This window comes from Hemicordylus capensis, chromosome 1 (assembly GCF_027244095.1).
Source record: "Hemicordylus capensis ecotype Gifberg chromosome 1, rHemCap1.1.pri, whole genome shotgun sequence".
Lineage (NCBI taxonomy): Eukaryota > Metazoa > Chordata > Lepidosauria > Squamata > Cordylidae > Hemicordylus > Hemicordylus capensis.
This window is the reverse complement of record NC_069657.1, coordinates 94435015-94456421: the sequence shown is the minus strand read 5'-3', so window position 1 is coordinate 94456421 and position 21407 is coordinate 94435015. Positions and strand designations below refer to the sequence as shown.

Genomic DNA, 21407 nt, shown 5'->3' with positions numbered 1-21407 from the left:
CCCCCAATGTGACGTCTCTCTTTGACAGACTTAGAAGTTTGGGATGGGATGAGGTGGTGTCCCTGTTGCCTGGCCATGGCTTGAGTAGCAAAGAGACAGGGGGCAGGACAAGTGCTTGGAGAGACAGCCATCAAAAAGTGCGGCAGGCATGGAGTGGGCACACTCCGGAGTGTGTCTGGGCCACCTTCACTATGATTTCGGTACCAGAAACATCACAACATCTGCGGTTTGGGCAATATCTGCATTCGGATGTAATGTTGCCACATTCAAACCTCAGGTTGGAGCAGTGAAACTCACTACAAACTATAGGTTCGGATTAGAGTTTGGTGATGGAAACTGCAGGTCACTTTAGCTGTGAAACCACGGTTTCACGCATTTGGATATACAGTACACAATTTCCAACCTCTGCCCCATTCAACTCCGGTTTGGTGTTATGTGTGAATGTAACCTCAGTTAAAAACAAGCCCATCAATCCTAATAGCAGACTGTAGTTTGACTCCAGTTCTCCATTCTAAGTCCACTCTGACTTACCAACACTCATAGTCAGTTCACATCACCATTTATTATTATCTATAATATTTATTTGCCACTTTTCAACAACAAGTTTAGCAAGAACTTTACACAGAAGAGAAATGTAGTATTATATGTCAACTAAATGGTGATCTTACTAAATAAGTAAATAAGCATACCCTAGCATGGAATTTATAGTCTAAAGGCTGTAAAACTGTAATGTTCATACTTGATTTCATAATAATGCCTTAGATAATTATAATGCTTCTTGCCCTGGAACTAAAAACCTTTGAACACTTCCTGCATGAATGTACATCATGTCTGACAAATACAAGGTAGACTTTGGCAAGTCACAATTTTAAGAGCACAATTGCACATTAAAATTATCCAAAATTTTACCCTTAATGCCAATTTATGAGGAAATCATCAACTCCTACTTTGTAGGCTATATAGAAATGTCAATCTTCCCATGAATTGTTATAATTTCGATACTACTTTTAAATTGAAAAATCCATTATAGGCTTTCAGAGTTTATCCTTGGAACAATCCTGTAAGCTTTCAGAGTTTAGCCTTGGAACAATCCTGTAAGGTAGAACACTCTGAACCCGTGTTTTTAAAAATCATACATGGAGATCTGAGCTGGGGGAAAAAATAGAAAGGTCATTCACATGGCCAATGGGGCTGGGGGAAGGCAGGAGTCAGCTTCTTCCACCCCACATGACTGGAGCCTAAACAGAGCTCCACCACCCACACACCCAGATGAGTGGTGTGGTGGTGAACAGCATGGCAAGTGGGAGCAGGGGTGGGAAGGAAACCAGGCTGCCTGTAATCTCAATGCACTGCATGAGCTGTGCACTGCATTCGTGAAGTTCCTGTTGCTGGGCTGCGCCTTCCTCTGTTTCTGTGGGAAGGATGGCTTCCGGCAGCCCAAAAGGAGCATGAGCTAGGAGGCATATGTGCATTGTCATACCTCACTTTTAGCCCAGGTAGAAAAGCAGGGCTATCTGGGGACAGAGTGCTGGGATCCAGAACAATCCTGATGTTGCACATGGCCAGCCCTACCTGGGGTAGCCCTGTCCTATCTGTGGTAGGGCTGGTCATGTGAATGACCTCAGTGGCTTTTCCCATGAGTACCATGACTTTATGGTAGGTATGGGAATTGTCTGGAAAGCTTCCAGTCCTAAGTCCTGGCCTGCATCCACTGGCTTACATCAAATATTAACAGAGAAGGGTAGTGGTGGGACAAATAGAGTTTGGAAAACAGGAGTGCTGGTGATGATGTGATGGGCATTGTAAAATTAAATCGTGATTGCAGCTACTATAGATGAAAAGTTCATCACAGACTGTTGTCTTGCAAAGAAGCTAAAGTTACTTAATGTAAGCTGATTATCCCTTTATTGATAAGAATGAAGCCATTGGGAAGATATTATAGTCTTTGAACTCCCTTGCAGTCTCTCAAAATAGAAGGCTCAACTAAATGGATGGTAATTACAGTATTTACGACACATGGTTTCATCTAGTTTGCGATGGACATCTGTAGGAGGAAACTTCAATTAAACACAGATAATGGCGGGGGGGGGGGGGGAGCTGTATCACTGAAACTGAGCACCCAAGGATCCATAACAAGAATTCAGGCTCACATGCAAGGAAACACTCATGTGATTCATTTTCTCTGTAAATGATAACTCATATCTTTGATGTGCGTTGTTAGCAATCAGGCAGTAGTTAATTAGCAGTATAATGAAGTGTTATGTTTAAATAATCCTTTGATAACAAGCATGGTCTTGTCTTTGGACATCCAAAAAGATGAGAATTTTTTTTAACATATGTTTCCCAAATATTTTAAAATGAATAAAGCAAGACAAAGCAACACAGTAATTATATACTAAATAACAACTGATGCTAACAAGTTTTAAAACATATTGCAGTACTATATGTAGCTTAAAACATAAAAACAACTTTGTCTTTTTCATTGGTCTGAAGTTGTTCAAGATGGCCTGTCCCTGACGCATGATTCTCCTACAGGAAGACTGGCCTCCAACAGGTGTCAAGGATCTAAAAAGAGTGAAAGTGAAGTGAAGAGTGGCACTAGACATAGGAATGCCTAACAGTATGCAGCACTCTATCATTTCAAAGTACAACAGACCTTAAGAAGGGTCAATATTGTCCTTCCCAGGGACATCTGGAATGGGTGGGGCAGGGTGGAGTAAAATAAGCCACAGGTGAGGCTTGTTCACACTCCTCTCATCCCATTCTAGAACCAGAATGTTGGGGGCAATATGCTAAATCATTGTAAACCGCTTAGAGAGCTCCGGCTATAAAGTGGTATATAAATGTAAGTGCTATTGCTATTGCTATTGCTATTCTTGGCTGCCTCTCTGTCTCCCACCTCACTCCGTCCACTGCAGAGTTAATCCCAGACGTGCAGGTTGGTATTCACCAGTTTGGGAAATGCACTTCTCAACCTAATGAATTAGGCTACCTCCGTGCTCAGTGAACCTGGGTCTAACTCTGAGAAAATAATGCGGAAGGCAGAGAGACAGAAAGGATGGGGTGAAAAGAGTATCAATAAGCCTCAGCTGTGGCTCACTCTTTTGCCCCACCCATACAAGCTGCCATTGGGGAAAAAAAACAATGTTGACTGTCTTACAGGCCTGTTGTACTGTAAGGGCACACCAAAAGATGTGTACTTAACAGAGCACAGCTCTGAGTTAATGAAGTCAATCATTGACACCCCATTTGGATGAGACAAATTGTATATCAAGCATAACTCACTGGGTGTCTTTTTGGGAACAACCCGAAGGGGACATATCTTAAAGCTGAGCAGAGGAGGGTGCCTGTGAGGCCCTGACACTCTGCTAGTCTCAATCTCTTTTGCCAGTTTCTCCCAGACCATTAGCTCTATCCCCCCACAGATTTTAAATTTTTAGAAAGATGGGATAGTTAGGGCTCCATATGGAGGATAGGGGTGTGCACCAACTGTTTGATGCTGATCTGGGTCACCTCCAACTGGGCTGGTTCAGTAGGTCAATCACAATCTGAACTGGGGGCAGTTCAGTCTACCCAACCAAGGATGGTTGGGGCAGATTGGATCAGTATTAGTTGGGCAGCAGGGGCGGGGGAGGTGGTGGCGCCAGCAAGAGAGGTAGTTAAAAGGTCTTACTTGCTTGCTGTCCCTCGCACAGCCCATAGCCCAAGCACACATGATCATGCCTTTTTTTAGTAAGCTTCCCACATGGCAGCAGCGCAGTTCCAGCCTCCATGGATGTGAACCCCAAGTAGAGGATCCAAAACCCATCCCTAAGCCCCACCAAAGGATACATTGTGCTGAGTCCATCATGGTAGTGCTGCAAATATCTAATTAAGACTTGCAGCCACCCCAGTGTTGGAGGCCTTGTGCAGAGCTCCTTTAGGTCCATTGTCTGAAGGCCCAGGATTGGCCTGTTCAGGTCTGGCATCTTATAAGCTGTCCCAGCTTTGAAACAGTTAGCTTCTGGGTGATTATGCCCACAGCGAAAACATGCATGCTTGTATTTTCACAGGGTGGAAACATACTTCCCATTCATGTTAAACTCCCAGCATCCTTTGCCAGAGCCTTTACCTGCCTCAACTTTCTAATATGGGCCCCTAGGAGTGCCAACTGACAAGATATGGCCACTGTCAGCCCTCTTACCCATGGAAACCCTATCCTGGAACATAATGTCCCACCAGAACTCCCCATCTTTCCTGTCCCATGGAAGGCCCAATCCACTACACTATGCATCCAGAATTGCTCATCATAGGCCAGCCAGGATGACCTAAATACAAGTTGTAGGTCCAGTGAATGATTTCCAAGTATTTAATTAATGGTGGGGCCCTTCAAGGCTGAGCCTATAGCATGACTAGCATGTATATGGTACAGTCAGTTATCCCAAGTTTCCTCAGCCTTGGTATGTTTGAATTGTTACACCTCCCTTAGGAGATAATTAGAAATGCTGTCCTTCCCTAGCAATTTGGGCTCAGAGTCTCAAAACAACAGGAAGAACAAGTCATTGTATTCCCCCCTCCAAATTTTCCTTTTGGTAGCCTGCTGGAAGTGGCATCCAAAGGGTGCTGATACCACCATATATGGACTGCACTGGAAGATCAGTTGCCCCATAAAAAGCCTGAATTCACACCAACCTCCTCTAAGATTTGACTGAACACCAGCATTGCAGTCTGGGGGTCAAGACCCAACACCCATCATTCTGGGGTTCCCTGGAGCATTACCTGATAAGAGGGTCAGGTGCTGGCCACTTGCCTCCTTCCCTGCTGGCACGACATTTCTCTGACCTTGAGGTGCCACGTTGGCTGCTCCTGAAATGACATGAGTAGTTCTAATCTGGTCCGATGCACCCTACAGCTGCACCAACTGAGGTGCAGGAAAAGAAGTTGTTGATGCCGAAGTTACCTTGGCAGCACATTCTGCAGACTCTGTCACTCAAGGCCCAGCTCGGAGACTTGAGTGGGTACGCTTGTACAAAAGGGGTCCATTATTGAGGAATACCATTAGGCATCATGGCTCCTGGCATCCTCAGCACAGATGTCAGTGTCTGAAATGGGGGCGGGGGGAAGGAAAGCTGGCCTGGCGGGGTGATGCTTCATCCCCTGTTTCCCCTGGCTCAGAAAACACTGGGGATATATGGACTAAAATGTGAATCCTAAGTTCTCTTCAACTCTCACTGTACAGTTTTCATCCCATGGTGGAGCCCCAACTGTCTGTGCCTGCTTAGTGTCAATCTGTGACAAAGATGAAGCAGAAGGTAAGGAACCACTCCATCTCTAGACTTCCCTACCAAGGTGCCAATGTGAGCGCTGATCTCACCTAGCAAAGCTAGGAGCCATCCTGACTTTATCCCTATGGGCATTTCCCTCATTCCCCTGCAAGGCCTTCTCCCAGAGGAAATGAGCCCATATTGGACCCCACCAGCTGAAGCCCAACTTACCCCTGAAAAGCTCACACTGGATTGCTATTTAAGCTGTTCCAGACTTACACAGACCTCCATAAGTAGGGTCTACAGCTAGGGATCAGGCCCCCCAGGGGTCTGGTGAGGAGGGAGAGGCCCCCAGCAATTTGTGTTTTTTCCCAGTGCCATCATCCAAGGCAAGTTTACTCACACAAAACAGCCTAAAGCTAATGCTTTCAAACTGCACCAATGCACATCTCCAAAAGGAATGACCACCCCAAATGTTTGGCTTTTTTAATACCCCTCCGTCCTGCCTCTCATGACCTCACGAGAGGAAAAAAGCTCAATTAGCCAATACGGTCACTTCATTGACTCAGTGCAAACTACTCTCATCCCCACTGTATTCATGGTGAGAGACAACAATTCGTGGAATCTTAGTCAAACAGCTATACTAAAATTGCAGGCGGCTATGTTTGGAATGAACATCTTGAAATGGGCTTTTCTTTTCCTCCTCAAATCCCTTGGTGGAATCACAATTTTAAAAAATCATATTTCAAGCCAACAAATATCAGCCTCTTTTACTTCCTTCGGGTTTAAATCAGTGCTGGATACTTATTTAAATGTGTGTTTGCTGTCATAGCCTTAGGAGATACATGTTTCATTTCCACGAGCATCCTGGGAGACAACAAGCATATGGCAAGGGCTCAAGTGTCTTACTGTAAACATTATAATGCAAATTGCTCAGAGTAAAACTGGCAGTAGTGAGCAATCAAAATTTCAGTATCTTCCATTTCTGGGGGAAAAAATGAAAGCATGAAAAATATGTTCTTCTATGAATAGGATTTAAGAGTTGTAGTGAAACCTCTGCAACTTATGTCAGTGTGAAGAAGCTGCTCAATGGAACCCCCCATCCTTTTGTGGTTTTGATGAGGTAGGATTTTGTTTAATTCATGAGTTGAGGTAAAGCTCATTATTTTATTTCCCACGAACTTTCTTTCAGAGCAAGTCCATGGACAGCACAAATCAGAAAACTAAGTTGCTAACTGGAAGGGAAGGTTGGCATCCTGTCTCCAAGGCCAATTAAAACAACCCATTTTTTTTAGTGTTAAAGGAGAAGCTCTTGTCTCCCCTCGCAACAGCTTAGCTCAGTGTTGGCCTCTAGTCAATGTTTGTGCATAGATTTGATACTGTATTGACTACAGTCAGTGGTCTACAACCCTCTGCCAATTAGACTATACTATATTGATGGCTCTACCAACTATAAATCTATAATCTTTTTCTGCTGGTAGGATGGGATTCACTAATACTGGTTATGTTAAAAAGAGAAATAAACTTGTAAAGGTCTGGTAGTCAGGAATAGGCATTTTCATTACAGGAACATTTTTTAAATAAAATTATGAATGGTGACATGCCCTAAAAATGTTTCTTGTCATTATTCATTTTCCTGCTTTTATTCATTTTAATTTTGTTCATGTCATATATATTCATTGAATTTGTATTTGTGATATGAAAACCACCCATTTTTATTTGCTATTCATTCCTGTTGATTTGAATGAGAGAGCAACAGTGGCTTCTCTGCACCAAAACATAACCTGCAATTTAGGATCACAACACCCCAAAGAGACTCATCTGTGAGGAGTAGGCAAACACAAAGACCAATCAAGTTGGAGATTTTTTTTAAAAATCCCTACATGGCTCCATTGCACAAGAAGAATGCAAAGCCTATCCAGTCCAAAATCCTTTTCCCCCTCAATGACCCACCAGATGTCTTGGGAATCCCACAAGATGAAGATGTCTCTTCTGCTGCCATTGCTTCCCTGCCACTGATATTCAGAAGCATACTGCCTCTGAACCTGGAGGTAGAATATAGCCATCAAGCCAATGAACCATTGATAAACTCATCCTCCAAGAATTTATCTAACCCGCTTTTAAGGACTTCATCTCCTTTTAAGGACTTCACACTACTGACCATCACCACATACTGTGGCAATGGATACCGTGAATGAATTATTGCTGCATTAAGTAGTATTTTATTATCTCAGTCTTAAATTTCCTGCCAGTCAATTTCATGAGATGACTCCTGATTATAGTGCTTGAATAATGTGCACCAGGTGAGATGCCACCTGTGCAATGGAAGCTATAGCACTCGCATGGGGTGTGTGTGGAATTTTAACTGATTTTGGAGGTGCCATGAGCCACCTGAAAATATGTTCCCAAGGGCCATGAAGTCCTGCACATTCATGCAGCCTTACTCAGGATGTCACAGGGAGAATAACTTCTTTCTATGCATTCCCTCCACACCATGCATAATTTTCATGTCTTCCCTTAGTCACCTTTTTTCTAATCTAAACTAAAAAGCCCCACAAGTTGTAGCTTTTATCATAAGGAAGGTGATCTAGCCCCCTGATAATTATGATTGCCTTCTTTCCCAGTTCTATAATATCCAGTTTTAGATGTGGTGACCAGAACTTACAGAATATTCCCAGTGGGGCCGCACCATAGTTTTGTATAATGGCATTAAAATATTTTCAGTTCCCTTCCTAATGACCCATAACATGGATTTTGCTTTTCTCACAGCTGCCACTGAGCCATTTCACACAAGTATCTGGGAGTCTTTGGGTGAAAAGTGCTCCTACCCTGTTTCCCATAGACAAGCAGAGACATTGGTAAAGAACAAGGTACAAAGGTTGAGCTACCTACATTTCAGTGAGCTTAGTTGACATGAGTTCTCACAAGCAGTAACAGCTGGGTTTTCTGCCTCCTACCTTCACTTTGATGCTCATATGGATGGTCCCACTGAGTCAGCACTTTTACTGAGCTATCTACCTCAAGATCCTTTTCCTGGTTAGTCACCAACAGCTTAATCCCCATCAGCATATAAGTGGCAACTGGCTTTCCTGCACTGACAAAAAAGAGACCTGATGGTTGTCAAGCTGAAGGAGAAAAAAGACTTGGTGAGGGCACAGCTAGCTGGTACTGTCTCTGCCCAATTGTCCTTGTCCAAGCATCTCTATATTGCTTCATGTGGTGTGATACATCTGGCCTCATCAGTAGCAGGGCGCAGCTCCGCCCTCCTGGCAGATGGTGGGAGCCAAGGGGAAGGAGGAGCAGTTTTCTTCTCATAAACAAGAATGGGAAGTATCTGTATATAAGGAACTTGGTTGAGATATGTTAGCTATGCAACTGTAAACAGATCATAGTGGGTCCATGGACTTAGAGCTTCACTTGATATTTTGAATAGAGTAAATAGAGAAAAAGAAGTGTGAATTGTGCTTCCTTTTTCCATAATCTAGATCTCTCCCAAAGGGGGAAGTACTTGCTTTGCCCTTGCAATGATTATTCTGCTCTTTCCCATCAGGAAAGTTCTCTTTTCCTTTCTTTTCAGATGATATCTAGAAGCATAATCACCACCACCACCACCACTATTATCATCACCACAGGTTACAGCACCATATACTACAGCAATGGCTAACAAAGGAACAAGAGGAGTAAAGAGCAAGTACAAGTTCTTCATATCCCCTTCCTTTTCACTTGCTTTGGGAGCCAAAGTAGAACTCAGATGATTTGGGCAGCATGATCGACTAATCCACCACCAACACTCACATGTGGGTGCAATTTCAATGACCTCAACTTCCCCCAGAATTTCTCTTTGCCACCCCAAAATAAATCCTCGGAGTGGCACAGCCCTTAGAGATACATTTTCAGGTGACACAGTGGATTTCTGGGAGAAGGGAAGGCCATTAAAATTCACACACCCTGCTAGTACTGGTATTGCATTAGTCTGGAACTCATCTGCAGTACCGATTCATCTCACAAAGCACTGGCGCTTTGTAGGTCAAGATATCAGCCACTGGCTCCAATTCCCTTCTGCCTAATCATGAATGAAAGTCTTCCCTGTAAACATTTGCAAAATTTAGAATGTACTGATGCTTCCTATTATCTCAACTGCAGGAAGATTTGCCAGCATAGAGTCACAACCAGTAGCCAAACAAGAGTCATAGTGACAGAAAGCTCTATGTAATTATAGAATTTGGAGTAATATGGAGTTGAATCTATCATAGAAGTAACAGTAATTTTAAAGAAGCATTTCTTCTGTTACAGTTCCCCCTTCTTCCAACCGTGTACTGCTTTCATCCAATATTAGATAAATGTTAAGTATTATTAAATTATCATAACAATAATTCGTGCATTGCACCTGGTACATTGCAATGTCCATTTCTTAATACTTTCTGCTATGGCTGTAAGCATCTTCAGGCAGTTGTAATAAATGTGATTTGAGGCCGTCAATATTTACTTTGTTTTGAATGCACGGGAGATGTTATATCAAATACATATAAAAACCAAACTGACCAATGATGGTACTAGCAACACTGTTTCCATTACACATTCTATTTACTACAGTAGATACCACTGAAATGCCCTGGAAAATTAGAATTCATCACAGTTTTATGGTATAACCCCTTCCCCTCACCCCGAGTATCCTTGAATTTTTATGCCATTTACAGTATTCATCAACAAAAGTGATAGCAAAATAGCCTTCTGATGTATGATTCACAAGATTATTGCTGTTAAAACAATGTATCTTTCCCCCACCTTCACTTTCTAAATGATTATCTTGAAAGCACATAAGAGAAATGTATACTCATAATACTGAGTAGAAAGTAAAAACAAATAATGCAGGTGAAAGTTTCTAAGCAATCCTTTTTCTGGAAATGTCACCAGTCCCCTGAAGGGGCAGCCAGGGACAGGGTGGCAAGAGACAAATGTCCATGGACCTCTGTCAGTTGGGCAACACCTTGCTCTTTGCTCTACCCTCCTACCTCTCCCAAAAAGAAGGTGAGAGGGCAGGGGCCCTTCTTCTTCTTCTTCTTCTTCTTCGTCGTCGTCGTCCCAGGGACCATTCCAACCTTGCTATACCTCTGGCCATGCTAGAATCTTTCTCCCTGATTTCTAGTTCTCTAAATGTAGGGGGGGGGAACACACACACACACACACACACACACACACACACACACACACTCTTACTTATTCAGTCATGGAATTTCACCCCTGCTGTCTGAAGTGTTATATTTCCATCACATTTGAATGAAAGTCAGAATGGATCCTATGTGTGAAGCGTTACAACCATTTGAATGCATGGAGACTGAGGGTGGAGCTTATCGCTGAGTTCCCATTCCCCTATCTGTGCACATTCACATCACAATTTGGTTTCAATACCTGGAAAACAGCTAAGAACAGTTTATCATATGATGAGCTGTTTATTTAGAGTACCTCTTCAATGTGAATCAAACATCCGAACTGTGCACAGGATTACAGTGAACTCTATTCTAGCTTTCACTTAGCACTTAATTTTGTCATGGGCTGGAAACTATTCTACTGCTTAAATTCATCAGAGGAAAATTAATGAAGTTGGGGAGGGACACCAAGGAAAATGTTACAGACTGGATTCACTGTGGAATACATGGATTGGCATGGCAGTGATTAAAAAATAAAATAAAACAGGAGAAAGTTATGAGCCTGGGTGCACACCACTATTAATTGCTGTTTACCATTTATACAGGTCTTTTAAACTGTGCAAAGAGTGTCACAATTCTTAGCTAATTTAATTCTCTCAACAACTTTGCAAAGTAGCTTATTGTTATTCCCATTTTATTGAAGTGAAGCTGTATCCACTTCACATTACCTTTTCTACCCTGAAATTATTTTCTATCCCATGAAATACAGCACAAATCTGTTTTTCAGTTGGCACATGGATTGGGGATCTCTGTATCAGCTGCACAAAGCAGGAGGCTCACACTTGTTCTCAGTTCTGAGCTCCAGAAAAAGAACATCGCAGAATCACCCAATTCAGGTTGCCCTAGGTTTTTACCTGAAGTGGGAATTTGTATACAAATATGACAAATATTTATACAGTATATACCACTTTTCAAAAATGTTCCCAAAGCGGTTTACATAGATATAAATAAGCATGCAAGCAAACAAATAAAATGGCTTCCTGTCTTCAGAGGGCTCACAATCTAAAAAAGAAACATAAGATAAACACCTGCAACAGCCGCTGGAGGGATGCTGTGCTGGGGGTGGATAGGGCCAGCTGCTCTCCCTCTGCTAAAGAGACTCACCACTTTAAAAAGGTGCCTCTTTGCTCAGTTAGCAGGGGATAGTTAGAGAGACCTTTAAATGCGTAGACTAATCAGTTCTTCATGAGAGTAGGGAGGCTTAAGCTGAGATTTAAACTAGTGACATTTTAAGTTACAGTTGATTCTCTTAATCACCACAATACACTAGCATTCTCTAGTCTCTGCACAGCTTTAGCTAAAGTGCCTGCTCATTTGCCAAAATAAATAAGCACTGGCTCATTTATATACACAAAGGAATTAGTGGCTGATATCATGATGAATGCTGCAATCATATGCATAGTGCTAGCTTCTGAAGAGCCGGTATTTGCACAAGGGATTTTTGCCAATCCCTTTACTCTGGAAGTATTTCATGTGACCTGGATGTATGTCCCTGAGGGCTGTGTAACCCTAAGGGACCTAGTTTTTTGTTTCAAGGAGCGCTTCTGGGGAAAGAGGAAATTGGTAAAAATCACTTCTCCACATGAGCATCTGGGCTTCAGAAGTGTGGGCACCACCTGTACATGAGCCATCTTTACTTGCACTGAGGCAGTATTGGTCAATGTCAGCCAGTATATTTTGTACAAACATGGAAACAATTTTAAACCTATCTACAGCCAGTTAAATCATAAGCAAAATATTGCAACAATGCTTATTGAAAGCCCATTTCCAAAGGCTTGAAATCCAATTGACTGTTTTCAAATAAGACTAAGAATGCTGCCCAGATAAGGAAGTGCTATCTAAAATCTTAACTCTACAAGCCATTGTTCTGTGTGAAACCTGATAAGCCTATCATTGCTGATAAAAAAATAAACAAATGTGAAAGTGTTTTGGGATAGCACATTTCCAAGATATGTCTGACATGTTTGCAGATAGGAGATACAGGGTAATTGCTCCAGGTACACAATGATGGTATGTGGAATTTAGTGCCATTCTCACAAATACAATGAGGCATCAGTTTCAATTTTCATACTATGGTTTGCCAAGCACTTTGATACTAAGTGCTTGGCAAAACAGGATGATAGCTAAGTGCAACTCCCAGTTATAGTACTAGGGTTAACAAGATTAAACCAAATCCAGACAAAGGCATAATCTACATCATCAGTGGCTCTTCTTCTCTTCTCTTCCCCCCCACCACCCAGACATACAATAGAAACAAGCACACAAACACACCATTTATTTTTCTCCCTTGGCTGGCATGTCCCTATGCTTATCTTCCTGCTCCCCTCTCTTGCTCCCCATCTCCTGCCAGAGAAGGCACACCCACTGCTTTCCGACGGAGGGCTTCCTCTCCAGCTCTTTCCCCCCTGCTTGTTTTCTTCCCTCCCCGCTCTGGCTCTAGGGTGGTTGGTGCCTCCAACGCCCACTCTGCACTGCTCTGTGCCTGTGCAGTTCAAATGTTTCACACACAGAAGGCAGTCAGTATGCGCTTATATTTTTTCCTAAAGTGGGCAATGTCATCAATGCCTGCAGCAGATTAGACTAGTCTGAGTTCGAAGTCTACACATGCTCTTCAGTTCTCCATGCTAAAGTGAGTGGGGAAAGGAGGCAGTGGTGGCCTCTATCTATCTATCTATCTATCTATCTAACATTTGTATCTGTGAAACCTAGCAGGTGTATCTGTGAAACCTAGCAGGTGTATCTGTGAAACCTAGCAGGTGTATCTGTGAAACCTAGCAGGTGTATCTGTGAAACCTAGCAGGTGTATCTGTGAAACCTAGCAGGTGTATCTGTGAAACCTAGCAGGTGTATCTGTGAAACCTAGCAGGTGTATCTGTGCAGGTCCCAATGGAGCTTTCCCCCCCCCACTCCCTCCCATCCATCTAGTGGGACCTTATTCCCTGCTTTGCTCCATAAGTGGATCACTCATTCAGGCTCAGACCCTCTGGCTGTTCAGTTTTTGAGGCTGCTGGAGCCCCGAAGCAGGAAAGAGTCCCAATTATATCACTCATGTCTAGTGGCAGCTGGCACCTATCAGGAGGCACCTATCAGGGTAAATTAGTAAGTGCTTACCTCCTGTACTGCCACAGCTGAAAGATCTTCTCAGCAGTGGCACATGGCCCAGCACCCACTGCAGCGGAAGATTGGCTCCATGACTCAGCTGACAGAGGCCATTTGCATGGTGTATTGGTTAGAGTGCTGGACTAGGACTGGGGAGACCCAAGTTCAAATCCCCATTCAGCCATGAAACTAGCTGGGTGACTCTGGGCCAGTCACTTCTCTCTCAGCCTAACCTATTTCACAGGCTTGTGAGGAGAAACTTAAGTATGTTGTACAACGCTCTGGGCTCCTTGGAGGAAGGGCAGCATATAAAACGTCTACATAAATAAAAAATGTGTGGTGGCCAGCTGAGTGGCGGAAACAATCCTCTGCCGCAGCGGGTGCTGGATGGTGTGCTGCTGTTGGGAACGCTGGAGATAGAGCTCCAGTGCATCAACCTTTTGCATTGACTATCCTAATGACCACTAGGGGCATTGGGAGTAGAGGTAGCTAGTGAGGGTCTCCTTACCTGCCCCTGCTTAACCTCTACTCTATGACCCCTGCCTTGACTCCTCAGGCATTTCCTGTGATGAGGCAGAATCCCTTCCTTTTCTCTTGGAAAGCAGATGGAAACATCTCTCTCTCCCCCTACCTATTGTTTGATCAACAACTAGCCTATAGATAGGATTAGGCCTTTCCTATCCAAGTGTACTTCACCAATAAATCTACTTAGTATTGGTTTGAGGAACACAGGAAGCTGCCATATACTGAGTCAGACCATTGGTCTATCTAGCTCAGTATTGTCTACATAGACTGGCAGCAGCTTCTCCAAGGTTGCAGGAAGGAATCTCTCTCCACCCTATCTTGGAGATGCTGCCAGGGAGGGAACTTGGAACCTAGATGCTCTTCCCAGAGCGGCTCCATCCCTTTCTACAAGAATCTCCATGTGTTTTCTATAAATAGCTGTAACAACTAAACTCTATGTTCTGCTCTTTAACTGGAGTGGGTAGCTTGTTTAGTGCTCTGCTAATTAATCACAAAACCCTCCACAGGTAAATTCACCCTCTAACAGGGAAGAGCTTTCAGGTGTGGCAATAGGGGAGGTAAGCACCTACTAATATACCAACAACCCCTGGTAGTGTCCACACCAGCCACCACTGCTCATGTCACCAAGCTTCAAAGCACTGACTAAGACTCTTCCTCTCTTAATCAAGCCAGCCCAAGTACTTATCAAACAACTCTACTCTTATTCACTGCCTGCATTGAACCTGGCACAAGGTGAGGTCTAGCCTTGCTTAGCCTTCCCTATTCCACAGTCCTGCAAAATGTCTACCACCCCCTACTGCAAGTCACTTAAATATATGCCAAGAGCCCTTTGCAGGTAAGTGAATCCTATCAGCCCTAAGCAATGCATGTTGGAGTGTGTGAACATAGGAAGCTGCCATATACTGAGTCAGACCGTTGGTCTACCTCACTCAGTATTGTCCATACAGACTGGCAGCGGCTTCTCCAAGGTTGCAGGCAGGAATCTCTCTCAGCGCTTTCTTGGAGATGCTGCAAGGGAGGGACCTTGGGACCTCAAATGCTCTTCCCAGAGCAGCTCTGTCCCCTAAGGTGAATAACTTACAGTGCTGATGCATGTAGGCTCCCATTCAAATGTAACCAGAATTGACCCTGCTTAGCAAAGAGAATAATGCTTGCTACCACAAGACCAGCTCTCATCCCATTCAAATGAATAAGTAAAGAATATAGGAAGCTGCTTTATACTAAATCAGAGATGATTGGTCCATCTAGCTCCATACTGTCTACATGGACCGGCAGAGGCTCTCCAGGGTTTCAGGCAGGAGTCTTCCCCAGCCCTACCTGGAATCACCCAACCTGTGGCTTTCACAGCTCTTCCCACATCTCTTTCTTTCTTTCTTTCTTTCTTTCTTTCTTTCTTTCTTTCTTTCTTTCTTTCTTTCCCTTTCTGCCCTGCGCCAACTACTGGATCCCCTCACATTCTCCACTGCAACAGGTCTGCCCATAAAACAGTAATTCCTGGAATCTACCCTCTGCACTACCACAAAACCTGCATTGGCTTGCTGAATCAAGGACAATCCTAATCTCCCCCAATCTTTGGGCTGGGCTAACCTCCAAAAATTCCCAAAGGGCTGGGAGGAACTGGTTACAAAGTATGTCAAATCTCATTGGTTAAAAAGTAATTCATTCTTCATTGGTTACAAAGTATTTGAAGCCTGCGGACCCCTCAAACCTAATTGCATGCCAGTGCTCAAGGTGCAGGCCCAGGGGTGTAGCAGGGGTTGGAGTGGGCCCAGAGACACTATATATATGTGTGTGTGTGTACACACACACACACACACACACACACACTATAGATAGATAGATAGATAGATAGATAGATAGATAGATAGATAGATAGATAGTCAGTCAGTCTCTGGGCCCACTCCAACCCCTGCTACACACACACACACACACACACACACACACACACACACACACACACACACGATAGATAGATAGATAGTCTCTGGGCCCACTCCAACCCCTGCTACACACACACACCACCTATGTGCCACAATAGAACATCATCCTAAATTATTTTTAACAAGGTTTTGTAAATTGTGGACAATGCAAGTCATTTAATGGTACTAGAGAAAGTGACTTTCTCAAAGCCCACCCGTGTAGGTGGGGAACAAAGGATGGCAGGCAAGTGTAGCCCAATTCAGACATTATGCTGTATGAGTGTACAGATGTCTATACACTTGTCCATGTGTTTGTGTAAATGACTGTATCTGTGTTCATTTTAAAAGTAAACTGGAATACAGGCCCTTCAAATGTATAGCACAGATAGGGAGTGTATCTTCTGTATCTGCGTACAGCATAACATGTGAATGACACTATGACAGTACCTGTATAAAGATCTGTACCTGTGGACACTGTACACTCATTGTACAAGTGTTGAACTCAATGTGTGAATGGGCCTTATGTGGAAGCCCAATTCAGATTAGGGCTGTGGCATGGAGGTGGAGAATGCTTAACCATTTCCACACTATTTTTCTGCCAATGATCTGAATTACCCCCAAAGCTGCTATGGCCTCCTGAATGTGCCATAGAGGCAAACACCATTTCAGGGACCCATAGCAACTTTAGAAACAATCAGGACAAAATTAAAGGATAAAATAATGTCCAGCTCCACACTGTGGTCACAGTTCCGATCAGCCCCCCTCCAATTTGTACTCCTTTCCATAACCATAGCACTGCTGATAGCTTTTCAGATGCAGAAGTGAAGCAAATAGGTCACTGGCATCCTAGGGTCTTCAAGCATTACATGCGTTAGAATGGTAGATTTAGTGGTTATATTTGTTGCCATTAATGCTTGCACTTGGGTTTTCTTGCAGGTGTTGATCAAACAACTGCCCTGGTATGGGTACTGATTTGTGGCCACTTCTCTGTTTTTTGGGCCCGCAGGCAGGCCTGCACAGGGGCGTAACTATAATAGGGCAAGGGGAGACAGTTGTCTGAGAGGTCCACTGCCTTGGGCCCCCCCACCCAGAGGCAAGTCACATGACTGACTCCCCCAGCTGCGCACCCGCCCAAGCTTCCTTCAGCTGTATTCATCCTCCAAAATTGATGTGGATGATAAGATCTGGAGCTACCAGAACAGCATGTCTTTCTCAGGCCAACAATGTTGACTCCGACACCAGTCATGAAAGAAAGCTTCAAACATGATGACTTGTTTACAGTCACATCTAGTCTCTTAGGTAGTGTCCTATTTGGCTTAAACCAGACATAATCGATTAAGGAAACTGAAAAATTTGGCAACCGTAACTGAATGGGAAAGTATGGAAGTGAGCTCCTTTTGGGGGATAACTATGCAGTACCTAATTAATTCAGAGTTCAGACGAGGGGGGATTCATGTTGCTAATGATGCAGAAGACTAAGCCCAAGTTTGAGGAGAAAAACAGCACAATTATGGATGGAACTGATGAGTGAATGTAAGTGGAAGTAAGCATGTGTCTGCAACACTTCAGAAAGCAGACTCTATGAGAGACCTAATAAAACAGAACGTGCGCTGTGGAGCAGAGATTAATTGTTTATTCTCCTTTAATTTAAAGCTAACCTATTTCACTGTATGAGCACTTGGATAACCCCAAGTGCAGCAACAGTAACTCTGTTCTTTATATTCAGAACAATTGATGTTCAATTCCTGCTAGGAATAAAGGTTATGAAGCTGACACCTGTGAACTCTGGCTTATTCTGAGCACTGTGCACTCCCACAGAGGTGACTGCAGGTGTATCTTTGATGTGGCCATGATCAGATGGCACAATGGTCCTCAGTGTGCTGTGCTATTGTCATTCAGTGGGTGCAAAAAAGAAAAAAAAAAACCCTCCATGCAAACAGACTGAAAAATTCCATTTTTCACACAGTTAAGGAAATCAGTCAAGGTGCCCAGTACCAAGAAATAAACCATTAGGGGGACCTCCTGTGATACAGAAATGGCTATAAACTGATATGCTGCAGTATTTTTTATATTACTTTCAATAGAAATATAACCAAAGCAGTATATCTTATATTTTTAATCAATTTTCCATTTTATAGCCTCATTTTCTGAAGCGGCAGAGTGAGGGATCTGTGAAACCATCACTTTAGAAGCACCAAAATGACCTCTGGGATATTCTTTGCTGTAATAAAAGTCATAACTAGTAAATATGTCATCCTTATTTGGTATTGATTGATATGTGGCAGTTAAACATGTTTTTATATAGATGACAATCTTGATATCCTGTTAAACTGTAAGTAGGAAGGAAGAAAATGCTCTTTGCCCAAAGGCAGTATGATGCGTGCAGTTGGAAGCTGAGACAAATTATTCCCTTGCCCACTGCATGTAGAGACTTTGGCCTAGTTTGATGGCACCCCCCTGCCCCCCACAATCACCTCAGGAGTATACAGGCCTTGTCAAGACTGTAGCTCAGTAGCAGCACAGTGATGGAAGGCTTTTGAGAGAATGACACCTCCGCGTGGAAGCATAATCATGTCAGCCCTTTTATGTGACTTTGCAAATGCAGTGAGTATACGAATAGCTTCTTGGAAAAGAGATGGCATGTGAGTGGAATTATTAAAGCAATATCTGGAAGATGAACATCCCCTCCAGCCAGCAGGCAGAGCTGTATTCTACAACTTTTGGCTGATGCCTTATCTGCTAGTTAGGGTTGTTTTCTCTTCTTGTTCTCTGCTTTAGCCCATATTGTTTCCTGTCTTATAACTTCCCGCTGTCCCTGTTCCCTTTGCCCTGCAACATGGTGTTGTTGCACACGATTGTTTTCAGTTGTTTATAACAGTAAAGAAACTCGTAGCTCTGTGTGACTGGCTGATTTGCTAATTTGCTCACACAGTCACCAGGCAAGAGGCACTGGTTGCCACAACTGTTCTGTCTCCACCAGGTTGTCACTGCCAAGGTGTCTGTGTGGGAGCTGCCTATTAATCTGAACCGGGCCTTCATGGCATGATAACCAGGCTTTTGTTAGTGCAACCTACAGCACTGCTTTTCTTCCACCCAGTAATAAAATAAGTGAGAAGATCCAGGAGGGATTAGGCAAGTCACTATCTCTCTGGTTCTGCTCCTTATCTGTAATATGAACATAGTATTAGCTTACAGGGGTATTGTATGGGTGACTTACAATCATATTAAGCTTATTCAACTCTTCTCATTACTGTAAATACTAAATTATTATTACCAAAATGTAATATGGATGTTGTTATTTTCCCCAAAACTTATCAGATTTGTCCTAAAGAATCTTATGAGGATAGATGTTTTTAATTCTCTGCTGCAGCAGTTCTTTGCAACTGTAGCTTCTGCCCAATCAATAGAATAAGCCTGGCATAAAATTGGTGCAGCACAGTGATGAATTGGACCCTTTGTTATTTACTTGCTATCCTAAACCACTATGTAGTGTTGCAATGGACTATTAAGCAGCTGATTACTTTTCCTCTAGTTTAGACAGCACTGCTAGTTTTATTACCTTTTGCTAACTTTGAAGGCCATGATGTTTACCTGAAAGAAACTTACAAATCATATAGGGAGCATTTGAAATATGCGCAAATATTTATGTATTAGGGACCCTAAATAAAAGCCATATTGATTCAGAATAATGCTGATCATACAGTCCATAATCTTTGCCAACAAACATGATCTTCCTCCTCCTATGGCACACAGTTCACAGTGCTCTGTGGATAATGGCACGCGGGCGGGGGTCTCCTTAGGATCCAAAGGAGCCCTTTAGCTTGCTTCCTATCCCAGTCTTCAGCTGTAGAGCCAAGTGCACTGCAGCTGGCCAGTCATTATGCCTAGTTTACGTAGTCTGGAAACTGCAGCTGGTCCAGAATGCGGCAGCCAGGTTGGTCTCTGAGTCATCTAGGAGAGACCATATTACTCCTCCGTTGAAAGAATTACACTGGCTGCCGATACGTTTCTGGGCAAAATACAAGGTGCTTGTTATCTATCTATCTATCTATCTATCTATAATATTCTAAGGTCATATGTGGCAAGCCCCACCCACACAGTGCTTGACCAATCAGAGGTAACAGAGCAGAAACACCATGGTGATTGGGCAGTGGGGATTCTATATGCAGATAGGGAAGAGGAGCGGGTAGGAGGCAAGTGAGTGAGCGAGCGATGAGGAGGGGGCGAGTGAATAAGAGGCGGGGGTTGGGTGGTAGGTAGCCCCCATCACACTGTAACACACAACATTCTTTAGAGTCCCTAGGACCTACCCATGGGGAACATTGGTGCTTTGAGTTCCTCATTGTTCCCTAATGGCTAAACAAGCTGAGTGCACATATATTCTGCAACCCCGCCTTGTAAAAAAAAGAAAAGAAAAAAAGCAACACTACAGAACAGAAGCACACACAGTTGCTCCCAAGTCAGAACACAACACCACATTTTGCCAAACAGAAGAACAGCTCTTCTGGATTAGGCCCAAGGTCTGTCTAGTTCAGCAACCTGTTTCACACAGTGGCCCATCAGATGCATCTGGGGAGCCAACAGGCAAGAGTTGAGGGCATGCCCTCATGTCCAAAGATGGCCAAAAAAGAATCACTGACACAGAATCCACTGCCAACAACAGTGTCTACACTGCAGTAGCATCATTGGCACAAGTTGCACCCACATAGTTATGAACCCGTCCAAACTTGCAACAACAGCCACAGCAGCACCCTTAGCAGCCAGCAAGCATAGCCATAAGCGCAACTACAGCAACGTCTTAAGCTACAAGAAGAAATCACAGAGAGAGAGAGAGAGAGAGAGAGAGAGAGAGAGAGAGAGAGAGAAGCTGCCACTGTCCATTTATCACCACAACACTATCTCAGACCAAACCACTACTTAAGGAAGGCAGGCATGCACTGCCTGCATCTGGATAACACCATGGGCTCAGTTTGTGCTGGGACCTGGCTGACACATGAGTCAGGGCACCAGACCATATATCATCCTTGGCCATAGTGATGTCAGCATGTGTGTCTGTGCTTAATTGGGTGATTTCATTCAAGTTCCCCATTGTTCCCTATGGGTGAAACAAGCAGAGTCACACATTTTGCCACCTTGCTGTGAAAAAGAACACTGCAGAGCAGAAGCACACACAGTCCTTCCCAACACAAAACACATTTTGCCAAACACAAAGTCCAAAATGGCCAAAAAGGAATAACTGACCCAGAATCTACTGCCAGCCACAGTGCCTGTGCTACAGTAACATCATTGGCACAAGTTGCTCTCTCACACACAATTATGACTCCTTGCAACAGCTGCCGTAGCAGCACTCATGGCAGCTAGCAAGCATAGCCAGAAGCTCAACTAGAACAATGTCTTCAGCCACATCTTGACTG

The 21407-nt window shown here is 43.5% G+C and overlaps 2 long non-coding RNA genes across 2 annotated transcripts in view; one reads left to right on the top strand and one right to left on the bottom strand.

The window, feature by feature from the left end:
* Positions 1–9702, top strand: part of LOC128324075 (uncharacterized) — a 50902-nt gene extending 41200 nt beyond the window's left edge. The window contains exons 3-5 of the long non-coding RNA XR_008306748.1: positions 5219–5291; positions 8013–8113; positions 8821–9702. This is a non-coding gene — a long non-coding RNA (uncharacterized LOC128324075). The remainder of the gene's footprint in view (positions 1–5218; positions 5292–8012; positions 8114–8820) is intronic.
* The window catches only part of LOC128323728 (uncharacterized), a 40669-nt gene continuing 19804 nt past the window's right edge, over positions 543–21407 (bottom strand). The window contains exons 2-3 of the long non-coding RNA XR_008306516.1: positions 4759–4845; positions 543–2565 (exon numbers count right to left, since the gene is read on the bottom strand). This is a non-coding gene — a long non-coding RNA (uncharacterized LOC128323728). The remainder of the gene's footprint in view (positions 2566–4758; positions 4846–21407) is intronic.